General features: G+C 37.8%; 1 protein-coding gene across 10 annotated transcripts in view; it reads left to right on the forward strand.

The window, feature by feature from the left end:
* Window positions 1–13,393, forward strand: part of NFIX (nuclear factor I X) — a 280,610-nt gene that overhangs the window by 177,865 nt on the left and 89,352 nt on the right. The gene's annotated exons all lie outside the window — the stretch shown is intronic.

Consider the following 13,393-nt stretch of genomic DNA (forward strand, 5'->3'; position numbering starts at 1 on the left):
CAGCAGCCAGCTACCTATAAAATCCTATTTTATGTAATGTTTTACAAAATCCTATTTCTGTAATAGATATGCTGCAAGCAAGATTTATGTACGTACATTAACTTTCCACTGGATTTCACATTTGAAGCCATTTTCACTCAGCTATTAAAATCGTTTGATTGTAGTTTACTGACTAGCAACACTATTACCGGTAAATTAGCATTTTAATTTTCCTTTGTATATTAAACAACTCCTGCCCACCTAACAGTTCCAAAGCATGCAAATGCAAGTAGATAAATAGGAAGTATTTCAGTGGGAAGTTGTTGGCCACATGACCACAGAAATGTCTTCAGACAACACTAGTTTCCTCAGCTAAGAAACAGAGATGAGCACCGCCCCTAGAGTTGGACATAATGGACATAATTACATTTTTTATATTAAACAAAGAGTATTAAAATTTTGAAATAATATTTAGAGAGCCAAAGGAAAAATAATCCCACAGTTCTGAATTCTGATGCAATTTAAATAAAACAGTAATTTAAATTATTTCTGGAAAGAGCAAGGCCAGATAAGGTCTATGTCCTTTAGAAAGAAAGTTTATTTTAAGCTTAACATCATTTGAGAAGAATCTAGTGGAAGAAATAATAATATGTTTTCTGTCAACGTATTTTTCCTTGCCTTACTCTTAGACTATTTAGTCATTTCATTTCATTTTTTTTACTTGCTTTCTTTTCCTTGGTACTAGTAAAAATGGGAAAAAATATGAGTTGACATTACAAGCTCACCGACAGTGTTACTGCCTTCTCTATGGTATTGTTGGAAGAAAAATACAGTCTGGTTCCAAGCAGGGAGAAAGATGCTCAAAATGAAATGGAGTCAGGCTGCATGGAAAGAAGGTCTCTATTTATTTGGATGCCAGAAACCTTAGTGACAGTAGCATAATTCTGGGGTGGTTGACAAAATGGCTGGGTGAGTGGATGTATTTTTATAGAGTTCTGTGGTTTTGTGATTGAGATACTCCAGGTGTTTGTGCAATGTAGTGAGGTTTGTGTCTTTTGCTGTTCTAATGGTGGTGGGTAAATCCTATTATGTCCTAAAGGTCCTATCCTGTCCTTGGAATTTGGGTGGGGGAATGTAGATTTTAGGAGTCTTTCTTTTTCTACTTTTTAATCCCATCAGCTCCAACCTTCTGTGGGAGCTTATGGCTGAAGGCAGTTCTTTTATGAATAGATTGGCCCAGTCTTTCTGAGTGGATATCAAATCTCCATTCCAAAAGACCAGCCTCTTCTGCTTAAGGCTGTTTTCCTACGGCAGGAAGACTTGGGCTGCTTTCTGCCTTTAAGAACATGTTTCTCCATTTCTCGTTTGGGGAAATATAATATTCTGCTTCTTAATATTCCCCAAAACATTTCATTCTCTAGGGGTAGGGTGGTTTTAAAACTTTCTTCCCAATATAGATTATTTTATATGGCATACTAAGAGCCAAGAAGTTACTGGCTATTTTGTTGAGATTTCTGTAGTCTCTGGCTTGTGGTAATGTTACATGTTCTATAGTCTCAGTTTTGAGATTATTTTGCCCCATAGAATACCTTTATTTTGTGGTGAAAAAAACCTGAATTCTATAACCTTTATAAAAACTGCAATTCAAGCAAAGATCCTTCTTTTACATAATATTGTGCACCTATTACTCATTGGTGTAAACCAATTATTAAAGCAGCAAAGGAACTACAGTATGCAGGAGACTGAAACCTTGCTAAATATTAAATAACTTGCTTAGCTTCTACGTTGTCACCAGCTATCCATGTAGGATTATAGGCTAGTAAAATTCTTAAAAAAATAAATATTAGATTCTTCTACCATTTTTCTATCCTTTGGCAGCAGCATCATACATTCATAATTATAGTTATTCCTTTCCATCATTTCAGATAGAAGAATCTGGAGGGCGAGGAATCATATTTTCTTGTCTCAAAATGGTGGGAAACTGAGCTACTGGGTTTCAGCAGTCATGATTGAAGGGGATTCTGGGGTCTGCAAAATGGAGGCCTGAGGATTTTCTATAGTTCTGTGGCTGCAGGTTGCCCATCCCTGTGTAGAGACAATTTTTGTGACTCATAAGATGACTCAGCCTGTTTTCAGATGGTCATACACAACATTCCTAGCTCTCTTTTTCATGCAGCCTTTTGGATTGCTTGCCTTTTTAATCTACAGCTTTATCCTCACCCACCTAGCATTTTATGAAACTGTTCTTTTTATCAACCTGCCCCAAATAAAGATAAAAGCAGCAATACTGAAAACAACAGAAACTCCATAAGATATACAAGTCCTGGTGATGTCACTAAGGATATGAAGAGAGCAAAAGGAATCTGGGAAGTTTCTTCCTACATAATTGAATTAGTAGGGAAATGTTTTGGCAGAACATTTTGTATCCACAGTGTTTTGTCACCCAGACAACATCTTGGTGGGGAATTTCAGGCAGCTGCCTATGCTGGGTGTGGGAATAGAATCCCATCTCACACTTTAACTTCTTCACATGGAATTAAAGAGACAGTGTTGCACTGTCACTCCAAGGCTAGTACGCATTTTAAAGAGTAACCTCTGATATGTCTAAGCCAGTTCAAATTAGCCTAGAGATGATCCATGGGAGCACAATTTTATTATAAGAATTGCTGACTTCAACAACGACTGGACAATTTGTGGGAGTCAGAAATATAAAAGAGCTTTTAGGTAATATGCTCAGATTCCCCTTAGATATGTGGGTAGTGACAGGTCTAGTTTTCAGAACAATGTTATCGGTATTGCTTTCATCAAGTAAAACAACTTTGAAATGATCTACTAAATTAAATTATTTCAAAAGTTGTCATGGGTAACTTCTCTTGATTATCCCTTGCTTTGGCCCATGTCCTTTATAATGTCTACAGACTCTTTTAAATTTTATTTAATAAAAGTTTTTTATTTTTTTCAAACAAACAAACATATAAACAAACAATACATCCTTAATCATTCAGTGTTTCATCTGAGTGCATATTTTGTGTCTTCTACCCCTTCCTCCATCATTTTCATATTATATTTCTATCATATCTTTATATTTTCATTTAGTTACATCATTCTGCCCAAATTTCTTATGTTTATATTAATTCATCAATTATCTAAATTTTATATATATATATATATATATATCTTCTATATAGGTCTTTGGTTATTCGGGTTTTCTCCCGTGTAAAATTGGAAGTGTCTTGGCGACGTTTCGACGAAGTCTCATTCGTCATCTTCAGGCTGGTGTCTTCAGTTTCGTGCTTCTAGGAGCAAATTGTTCCTAGAAGCATGAAACTGAAGACACCAGCCTGAAGATGACGAATGAGACTTCGTTGAAACGTCGCCAAGACATTTCCAATTTTACACGGGAGAAAACCTGAATAACCAAAGACCTACATACAAATACCCACGAAAACCTCAGAAAACAAATCTCTTCTATAATGTCTATAGACTCTTGATCAATTAATTTTTTCTCCATTTTTACCACATATCTCTTGTCCTTTTCTCCCTTTGATTTTTCAAAGCTTTGTACGTGATACTCAAACTTCATTTTTTTTACATATGAGGATATCCATTTCTATTTTCCCAGTTGAAAGCAGACAGAACTGTTTGTCCAAACTCTTCCATGGACCTCCATATTTTTTGTGATTTTTAAAAAAATATATCAATCAAAATCTCTCTCCCAAATATAAACACTTACAGAATTGCTTCTTAAGGTCAATGTCTACATGGGCTAAATCCATCTGTCTCCACTATTTTGTAGAACATCAAGGAATGTTATTGTATTAAATAATTTGCCCTTGAAACCCAATAATACGTTCTTTAGAAGTGTAGCAGGTGCCATAAACAATCTACATTTGTGTCCATCTTCCCAAAGTTAGAAATGCATAGATACTAACTAAAATCCATTAATTGTTCTCATTAATGAATCATTACTTATAATGACTTTATTGGACATTAAAAATTACCCATTAATTTCTTTAATTTTGTAGCAATGTTCATTGCATTCCATTGACATAATGCAACAATGCAATGAATATTTGTTTCCATTTCACTATTATCTTCCAAAAAAGAAGATTAAACAGAATAAGACTTAGGGGTTAAAGGGAACATAGTTTAAACCAAAGAGACCCTCAGAATGTACTGTGTTTTGCTGTTACTAGTATATACTGTTTCCCCAAAAATAAGACCCGGTCTTATTTTCTTTTGGGCTTGAAAATAAGCACTTGGGCTTCTTTTTAGGGAGGTCTCATTTTTTTTAAGTGCAGGAGGCGGTGAGTGTGGGGGCCAACAGGAGGGGGAGCACAGCTTTCTCTGGCCCCGCCCTCTCCGTCCCACTGTCTGCTTGCCTGTGGCTGCAACAAGCCAATCTCTCAGCATCCCTCGGCCTACATCCATCCTGCCTGCTGGCCCAACTGCTGCTGGGACACTACTTGGCTGTGGTGGGTGCCTTGTTGGCCGCCAAGCAGCTGTCTATGCCGTTGTTGGCCTCATGGGGGCTCTTTGCCCTCTGGCAGGGCGGGTGTAGGCTTGGGTGTGCTGAGAGCTTGGCCCCAATTGAGGCCACAGGCAAGCAGACAGTGGGATGGAGAGGGCAGGGCCAGTGGTAGCTGCCCAAACACTTTTCGCCCAGAGGGAGACAAAGCTTTATCTGCTTGCAAAGAGGACACAACTGAGCAATTTTTGGCACCCCCCAAATTTATACATGAGAGGTAGATGCTGAAGTGAGCCCACTAATGCTGTGACTATAGAGGGCATATTTACTATAAATAAAACTGAAGGAAGTTGAACTAGAAAACCTCCAAGGTCTCTTTTAATCCCATTACAGTATTCTATATTTTAAAAAATGAAATTACAATTGCTCATCATCTTCATAAATATCCTAAAGTAAAGAGGAAGTATATCCTGCTTAATCCCTAAATCAACTAGCAAATTTATCTTGCTATTTTTGTAATGTATTGGAGTAGCAGAGGTAATCTGAGGAAATTGTTCTGAAATTAATAGACTTTCTTAGTAAACTATAATCTCAATAATGTTTGTTGAAGAAATGCATATTGAATTCATATATCATAATACTGTAAAACATAGGCAGCAATTACGTTTAATAAATACATAAATGAATTGTGAACCAGATTCACAAACTGTTCAAATGCCAAACAAACCACTTTGTACAGTAGCTTCAAATAGGAATTGATAATTGGCAGACTTAGAGCTGCATGTGATCCACAAACTGCTCTTCAGCAGCAACCAGAAATCTTCCCCAAAGTCAACAGTAAGATGATTGAACATTGGTAATACAATCTGACACTAGTTTGAAGTGGAAGTATATGAAATAAAAGACACATGACTCGCTAATCATTGGAAAAGAAAATCATAGGTGAGATGGATGGCATAAAATAATGAATAAAATAAAAAAGGAAAGAGGAAACATTAGCCTAGTTATATAATGTGACTAAATTCATTTTGTATCACATTCAATAGGATCTTCACTCCCAAACAGTTAGAAAACATTGCTAATATATTGCTTATTTGCTTTATTTGTTAGATTACCCTGCCTTTTGTTCAGAAGCTCAAGGAGATTTGCAGAGTGCTCCCTCCTCTCATTTTTCCCCCATAGCCACAATTTTGTGTGGAGAAAAAGCAATTTCAGATACTCTCAATCAGCTTCCATGATTGAGAGTGGACATGAGCTCATCTTCCTGGTGCTAGTTTTACTCTTTTTACCTTACTCTCTATACCATAATGATTTTTATTGAGATATAAATGAGATTCAGTGACCTTGTTCACATAATATTACAAGTAATAGCCCAGAATTCACAGAACACCATGTCAATTCACACAATCCATTAGACTATAATGTAGTATACAGAGTTTTGGCATATCTTGTTTTATGAATACATCTAGTAAATTAGTATAGTTGTCTTTGGAGCTTGAGATTTTACACCGGTCTTCTAAGCAGGGGCTTGTATAAACTTAGTAATACTCTCTCTTCTCCAAAATACTGCAGTTTGTGTGACCACTCCATGAATAAAAAATATTTTTCCCTGAGGCTAGGGTGTGAGAAGAAAATTATTTATTTATTAAATCAATGTATATAGCTACCCATCTCACAAACAACTTTGGGTGGCATACAACAGAACATACAATACAACAGACCATACAACAGGGTGAGAAAAATTAATAAATACATCAAAAATCATAAAACTAAAACTAAAACTAAAACAAAGAGTAATAGATGAAAGGAAGTTAAAAAAGAGGAGCCACTTCACTAGTTCACTGTTCCTTGGGGTCTCCAGCCTTGCTACCCTAAACAGGACTTGAGGGAAATTGGGAGGAGGGGGTTACTTTTTTTTAATCAATTACTTGCTCTTTACAGCCACAAGAGTAGAAAAACTCAATTCACACAAATAAGAGGCTACAAACTTTTATCAGCTCTTCAGTGCTATAGGTAGATTGGTCATCTTTAGTTTTTCTATGAATTCTTGAATAAAATTCTTAATAAATGTGCAAGACTGCTAATGTCATGCCTGCAGAGAGATACTGGAAACTATTTACAAGAGAAACAGGACAAAATAACATAATATAAATAATGCAATTTTTTTATTGGGCCACAGAGCTTTTGTGCCCCTGTTCAGAAAAGAAATAGAAAACCAATTTGTAAGTTTAGCAGTACACAAAATCTGAATTTAATTATAGTGCCTAAACAATATATGATTTTTAAAAACAACTATGCCCCCTCAAGTGGCTCATGGCCTACACAGGAGATCATGCCCACTGCTTGAGACCTCAGAATCACATCTCCTTACTTTACAAAATTGCCTCCTTATCATGTGAATTTTCCAATGAGGCTACTCAGACATGTTTACTTTACTATTCATAAGATTTCTGCTTTTCTGTTTTGGCACCGTCTAAAGTTGTCTTTAAGGGACACGGTGGCTCAGTGGCTAAGACGCTGAGTTTGTCAATCAAAAGGTCAGGAGTTCAGCAATTTGAATCCCTAGTGTCGCATAATGGGGTGAGCTCCCGTTACTTGTCCCGGCTTCTGCCAATCTAGCAGTTTGAAAGTACGTAAAAAAAAAATGCAAGTAGAAAAATAGGGACCACCTTTGGTGGGAAGGTAACAGCATTCCTTGCGCCTTTGGTGTTTAGTTATGCCGGCCACATGACCATGGAGAGGTCTTCTGACAGCGCTGGCTCTTTGGCTTTGAAGGGGAGATGAGCACTGCCCCTTAGAGGAGGAACGACTAGCACGTATGTGCGAAGGGAACTTTTACCTTAAAGTTGTCTTTTATACTGATTCTGTGGTGCTCCCACCTGCCTCTCTTCCAAGAATCTGGAAGTCTCGTTAACGTTAAGAGAACACAAATCACCCTTTTGGGCCTGAGCTAATGAAGACTCAGTATAACTGCTGCACTAGGTAGAAGAGGTACCAACCCCAAACTTCGTTGCAAGCACACTCTAGTTCAGGAAGGGGATGTAGGAAATTCATGCTGACAAAGAAGCTTTTTTTTTTCTTTTTGCAGTACAGATTCACCTCCTTTACATATAAAAATACAATTCCTGCAAATCCTAGATAAATCTAAATGCTAAATTATGAGCAAGAAAATGATTCTTTTTCTTATCTTGTTTAGGAACAAACCATTCATTATGTTACAACAAATTTATATAATGGAATCCTGACAACTGCTTTTGAATTGGAAAGACACTTTAGGAAAAAGACTTGTAACAGAGATGAAACAGAATGGGTATTTAACATTTCTGTCTTCCCATCATTCCTTTACTTTAAATAACCCACAAAACTATTCGACCTGAGAGATTACAGGAATGGAAAATATATTTGAAAACTCGAGGAGAAAAAAAATGGCAGAAAAATGATTAAAAATTCTTCACTCTCCACCATTTTGGGAGTATAAATTGTGCCAAATATTTTTGAAAATAGTTAAAGATGGGTTCATTAGCTATATTTATTTGCAGTATATGGTGAAGCCATGTAGCTTGCTTGAATGCACATATAGTTTGAGCCAATAAATTGTGTATTTAATATATCTTACTCCCAAATTAGCATACATAGGATTGTAGCTGCTGACAGGGAATCGGGGCCTGTTTTAAATTTTATAGTCTGTGGTTAATGGAATTGTCAAAGGCAAATATAAAGTAACATCAGGAACATAGCAAGAAAACAGCGGGAAAGGAAATTTGCATTTACTGCATTCATTAATTTTGGATCTTTATTTCAAATTTGGGTTTAATTCACATAGGCAGATGTTGATAAACTCTAGGAGTAACCTGATTTTCCAAATCTTTACTTTCACAGGGCAGGAGGTAAGATCATCAGAGAATATTTTACAACCAAAACAGAAAAGATCACGATACAAAAAGGTTTTCCTTCTGGTTGTAAAAGATAGGAATCCACACTGAAATATTTGGCCTTCCAAGTGCTGTTACAAATTCTCAGAGATGGAAAGCTTGAACTTAAGAATTAGAGGAGGAAAAGAAAAGTGATCCAAAGCTCTGAATACAGAAAAAGGAGAGGGAAGGCTAGATCAGATCAGATGTGACGTGATTTAGCATGCTGCCATTTAGAATTCCTGTATAACTACCTTCAATATACATGTTGTCAGCTTTGGAAGCCATATTAGGCTGGAAGCTTCCATGCTGCCACCTTCTCCTGCATGGGAAAATAGGAGAGGGGATTTTCGTAGAGGGATTGGTTTTAGACAAAATAGCATTCTTTCTTTTGGTCAAGGTCAGGACGATCCTGCATTTGGAGAAGGAGTGGTTGGAGTGCTGTCTCGAGATGGGACAAATGGTGATTGGAGCATGTCATCAACTGATGATTGAGGGGATGGTTTTGGGGTTTTTGATTTACTGAGGGAAAACCCAGAACTCTCAGATTTGGGTTTTCCCAGATGTGCCAGTTTACCTACTCAATTAAAAAGAACTTTGAGAAATGCTTGCTTCAGATTTTTAATTGGAGAGAGGTTGTTTCTGGAACACTGACATATGTACATACATGCATACATATATTAAAAAAAATTCTGGATTGAAGAATCATAAAATATTGTTACTTTTCTCCTGACTCAGGAATAAGGAATCGGAGGCAGACTACTCCATGAACTTAGGACAGCCAAAGGAAAGTCATAATTCATAACTCTAACATTTAACTTTGGATAGGAATACATGAAAGTATACCATGCCTTAAGACTCAAATGTTTAACATGAGCATTTTGTACCTTAGCACAGTTCTCAAAAGAATTGTATCCTGAAACTTGTTAGGTAACCATGTTAGTAGTGGATATGTCATTGTGCTGAACAAACCAATAGGCTTCTGCATTCTGCACCAAAATTTCAGGTTGAGAATAGTTTTCAAGTAATCCCGGCACAATGCAACAGGGGTATCTTACCAGGACATCCTGCAAGTTCCTCTTAGCTACACCCTCCATCTGTTGTTCAGCAGGAGCCCCAAATCCAAGAGAACACCCAGATTGCCATCCTGCTCCTTCAGGGGACATGCAACTCCATTCAGAAAGAAATTTGGAGCTCCCAAGAACCAGATGTCTTTTGGATAAACAATCACTCCATATTGCGAGGATTCATCTTGAGCCTGCTTTATCCCATCTAAGTCATAATTGGTTCCAGACAATGGGTCAGGACATTCACTGAATTCCCTGTTCAGCCTAGGATGGAGATGTGTACTTATATATCATTGCATGTTGATGATAACTTACATTGCACTAATGAATGACTTCTCCCAGCATCCTCATACAGATGGTACAGCACATTAGTTGAAGAGGAGGGGCAAATGTTCAGGAATTCCACATAGAAAAGGCCAAGGACATACAGACTTTCTGATTTGGCCAGTTTTTGTCCCATAGCCTAACTTAAACCTGATTGATAAGGATCTAGATAATTTACTTCATCCAAACAAACCCAAACCCACCCACTGACAAATTTGACCTGTTTGACTAGGGATAAGACAACAAATACTTTTATTGAAGACTGGAAGTTTCTTAAGAGATTTTTGTTAAAAATAGAAAAAAATGAACTGGTGATTTCTGATGTACTAATTAAAAGGTTTTGAATATGGAAAGAAGGAAATTATGATGTAACTTTAAAGAGGGAGGACAGATAATAAGTTTATTTATACTGTAAAGAAGATAGTAAGTTGCTTTTTTATATATCTTTCCCTTTTTGTTCTATTTGTACTACTTTTCACACTTTTCCTTAATCTTACTTGATATTATTTCATCTTTATCTTTTACTTCTGTGAAAATCTTTAATACAAATTAGTTTAAAAAAGAGAAGAGAAAAGAAAAGAAAAAAGAAAAGAAATCTATGCTTTGGTACCCTTTAACTCAAAACGGACTTGTACCTGTGATTGGTCATGCTTGCATTTGCTACTGCAGTTTTAGGAGTCTCTTGCTAAAGATGTTGCTTCATCCCCCAGAGCTTCTCAGTAAACCAAGAGACCAGTAGGTTAGCAAAGGCTGCTTGACAGTAAATATATCCAACATCCAGTGACCTCCCAATTGCAATTTTTAGTACAGTAATTGACAAGATACTCTGTGAAATTGCCCACCGAGTCATTGGGAAAAGTGCCACATATTCTTTGTCAGAAATTCTTACTTCTGGGTCTTGGTATTCTTAGTCCTTTAGGTGTGTGGAAACATTGGGTTTTAGCACCTGAGTACCGAGGGTTGCATCCTCTTACACAGTGCAACTGTGAACTCATTGGAATCCCAGCCACCGCTGCCTGACCAGCATGGAGGGTTGTCTGTTGTCAGAAGAGCAGTCAGGACCCTGTTTGCGGCTTCCTGCTCTATTATTATTATTATTATTATTACAGCAGAAAGTAGGTCAGTGTTGGGAAAATTTATACTTTGTGAGGGTCGTATGGAACAGCTTGCCAGCTTGGGCTGGGTTGGGCTTTATCTCCCAAACTAGGCTAATTCTTAAAAATGACTTCAATGTGGAACAGGAAGTCAAACATGATTTTGAGACTACCTAAGATAACCTCACTAAAGCAGACAAAGGGCCATTCAGTCTGCCCAGGCCTCCTGGGCCTTTGCACTAAGCCTCCCTGCTCTCTTATTTCCCCCTCCCATTCACTTGTCCCCTTCATCTGGTGGGACAGATGTACAACGGGCTATCGCATGCTGTGAGTGCATGAAGCTTTCTGAAATAGCTGTTTTGGTCTCCTTGCTACTGTATATCCATAGTAAGTGCAGCATGTAAAGGACGATAGGATTCCTGAAACATTTAAAGAGCAGATGAGAGGATGTAAGGGGCTTATCATAAAAGAAGGAGAGAAAATAAGCTGATTCTCTTGAAATTCCATATTCTGTCCTTTTAAAGGTACAGGAACTCTGCCTTTTCTGAGGACTGCCTTGACATTTTAACCTCTATTTGCATATTTGGCAACTGTCCTAGGGGACCAGTCAGGAAATGATCACAGATTCCTTGCGGGGACTAGGGCATAGCATGAATGTAAGTATGATACCTATGTCTTGTAAAGTAGACTTTGTGTGCCACATAGTTATGCATGAGCAAAGGTCTGCAATACTGACCTGATTTCAAAATGTAAATGCTTGGTAGCATTAAGAAATGTTCTTTCTCACATTAGTGTATGTACCCACAGCTTGATCTGATTGGAAATTTGTCCAGGTAGTGGAAGAGGAAGAAACTGAGAGAAAACAGTCAGGAAGAATATGTGTGTGTGTGTGTGTGTGTGTGTGTGTGTGTGTGTGTGTGTGTGTGTGTGTGAGAGAGAGAGAGAGAGAGAGAGAGAGAGAGAAAGGGAGAGAGAAGCAAAGCTACCTCCTATTGCTGAGTCTTGCCTCTCCCCTCATCTCAGCACAAAGTAAATTGTATACCCCAGCAGCATTCAATGTGTGGGTAAGACTCCCTCTCCTGCTTCCCTCCCCACCAAGAGCCAGTTTTCAGAGCTCTCTGCAGGAATAGGCCCCTCCTGCGCTCAGGGTAACCTTAACCCCGCTGGGCTCCTGCCAAACAGATGCAGGGGACTGGAACAGGCCCAAGCAGAGCTCAGCGCTTGTGAGTATTTTAGGAAAGCTCAGCGCTAGCTCTCTCTCTCTCTCTCTCTCTCTCTCTCTCTCTCTCTCTCTCTCTCTCTCTCTTAAAGGACCACTTCTCTCTTTTCTTTGTGTTAATTCCTTTTCTGTAGTTTGTAGTTCCATTCCCTATCTTTTCCCCCTCTTTTTGCATGTGGGAGAGTATGCAGTAGACAAATATGCAGTAGTCATTAGAGAAATGGATTTCCTGCATTTTCAAAATCTTCCCTTCACACCCTTCCTTGATTTTTCCCTTTCCTCCCTTACCTACCCCCTCCACCCAAAGCCAAGAGCTCATATTTCTGTTTATTGATTGATTCATTCTCTGAGAGAAACCACATTTTAAAATAACTTTTATTAAAGCTGAGAGACAAAGAAGGAGGTGCTGTCCAAGCCCAGGATAGTTGGCAGCCTTGATGCTTTAAGAGGCCCAGCTGGGGTAGGAAAGGATCTCTTGCTTTGTCCAAGCAGAATAACATTCACTGCACTGTCACTGAGGCCTTGTTATAAACAGAGTCCAGTGTCGAATAGTTGCTGGCAGATACTCTGTCAGTGATTCCATGGTGATATGGTAGCCCGGGTAAAGCTTTGAAGAGGACTTACAGATTGCCTTACATTCTGCAGACACTCTCCAGTCTAAAAATCATATTTCACTCTGAAGAGGGAGAACCAAATTGGGGAAAAATGCTTCATGTGATTTTAGATAAGGAAAACATTAACTAAGATGACAATTGAATAAAGTTAAATGGGTGGTGGATGTCGTGGGGAAGGAATATCCTGGAGATTAAAAACATGAATGAAAACCAATTACTCTGGGAAGGCAGAAGGGGATATTTGGCGACCAGAAAAACAGATAGCAAATAGTACCCTAAAGAGATGAAAAATTTCTCACAGTGCATCCTTAAGCTCACCAACTCAACAAACTTTAATATTGAGAGAATAATTGCAGATTTTCAATGAATTTATGGAAATTTAGCCCAGTCTTGCTTTTTATTAGGGTAATTCACAATATACAACTACAGAAAGAAATATTTCTTAAAGTCTATGATTGTTTGAAATACTGAACATAGAATCAATAAATGATCCTGGAACTTTTCTTATATAATGCCCCCTACTGGAGACAGAACAGCATGGCAAGTGATGGACTGGCTTTCTGACCCACTCTTTGATCTCTCATAACCTGAATGATACAAGAATTATAATATATTTCAGATTTTTTTACTCTAGGGGGACCTTTATATTGTATTATTATAATTGTAGTTGGTCACACTATTGTTTTATCCTAGGTTTATGTATGTACCTAACTATTA

The sequence above is a fragment of the Ahaetulla prasina genome, chromosome 2 (genome assembly GCF_028640845.1).
Source record: "Ahaetulla prasina isolate Xishuangbanna chromosome 2, ASM2864084v1, whole genome shotgun sequence".
In the NCBI taxonomy this organism is placed as follows: Eukaryota; Metazoa; Chordata; class Lepidosauria; order Squamata; family Colubridae; genus Ahaetulla; species Ahaetulla prasina.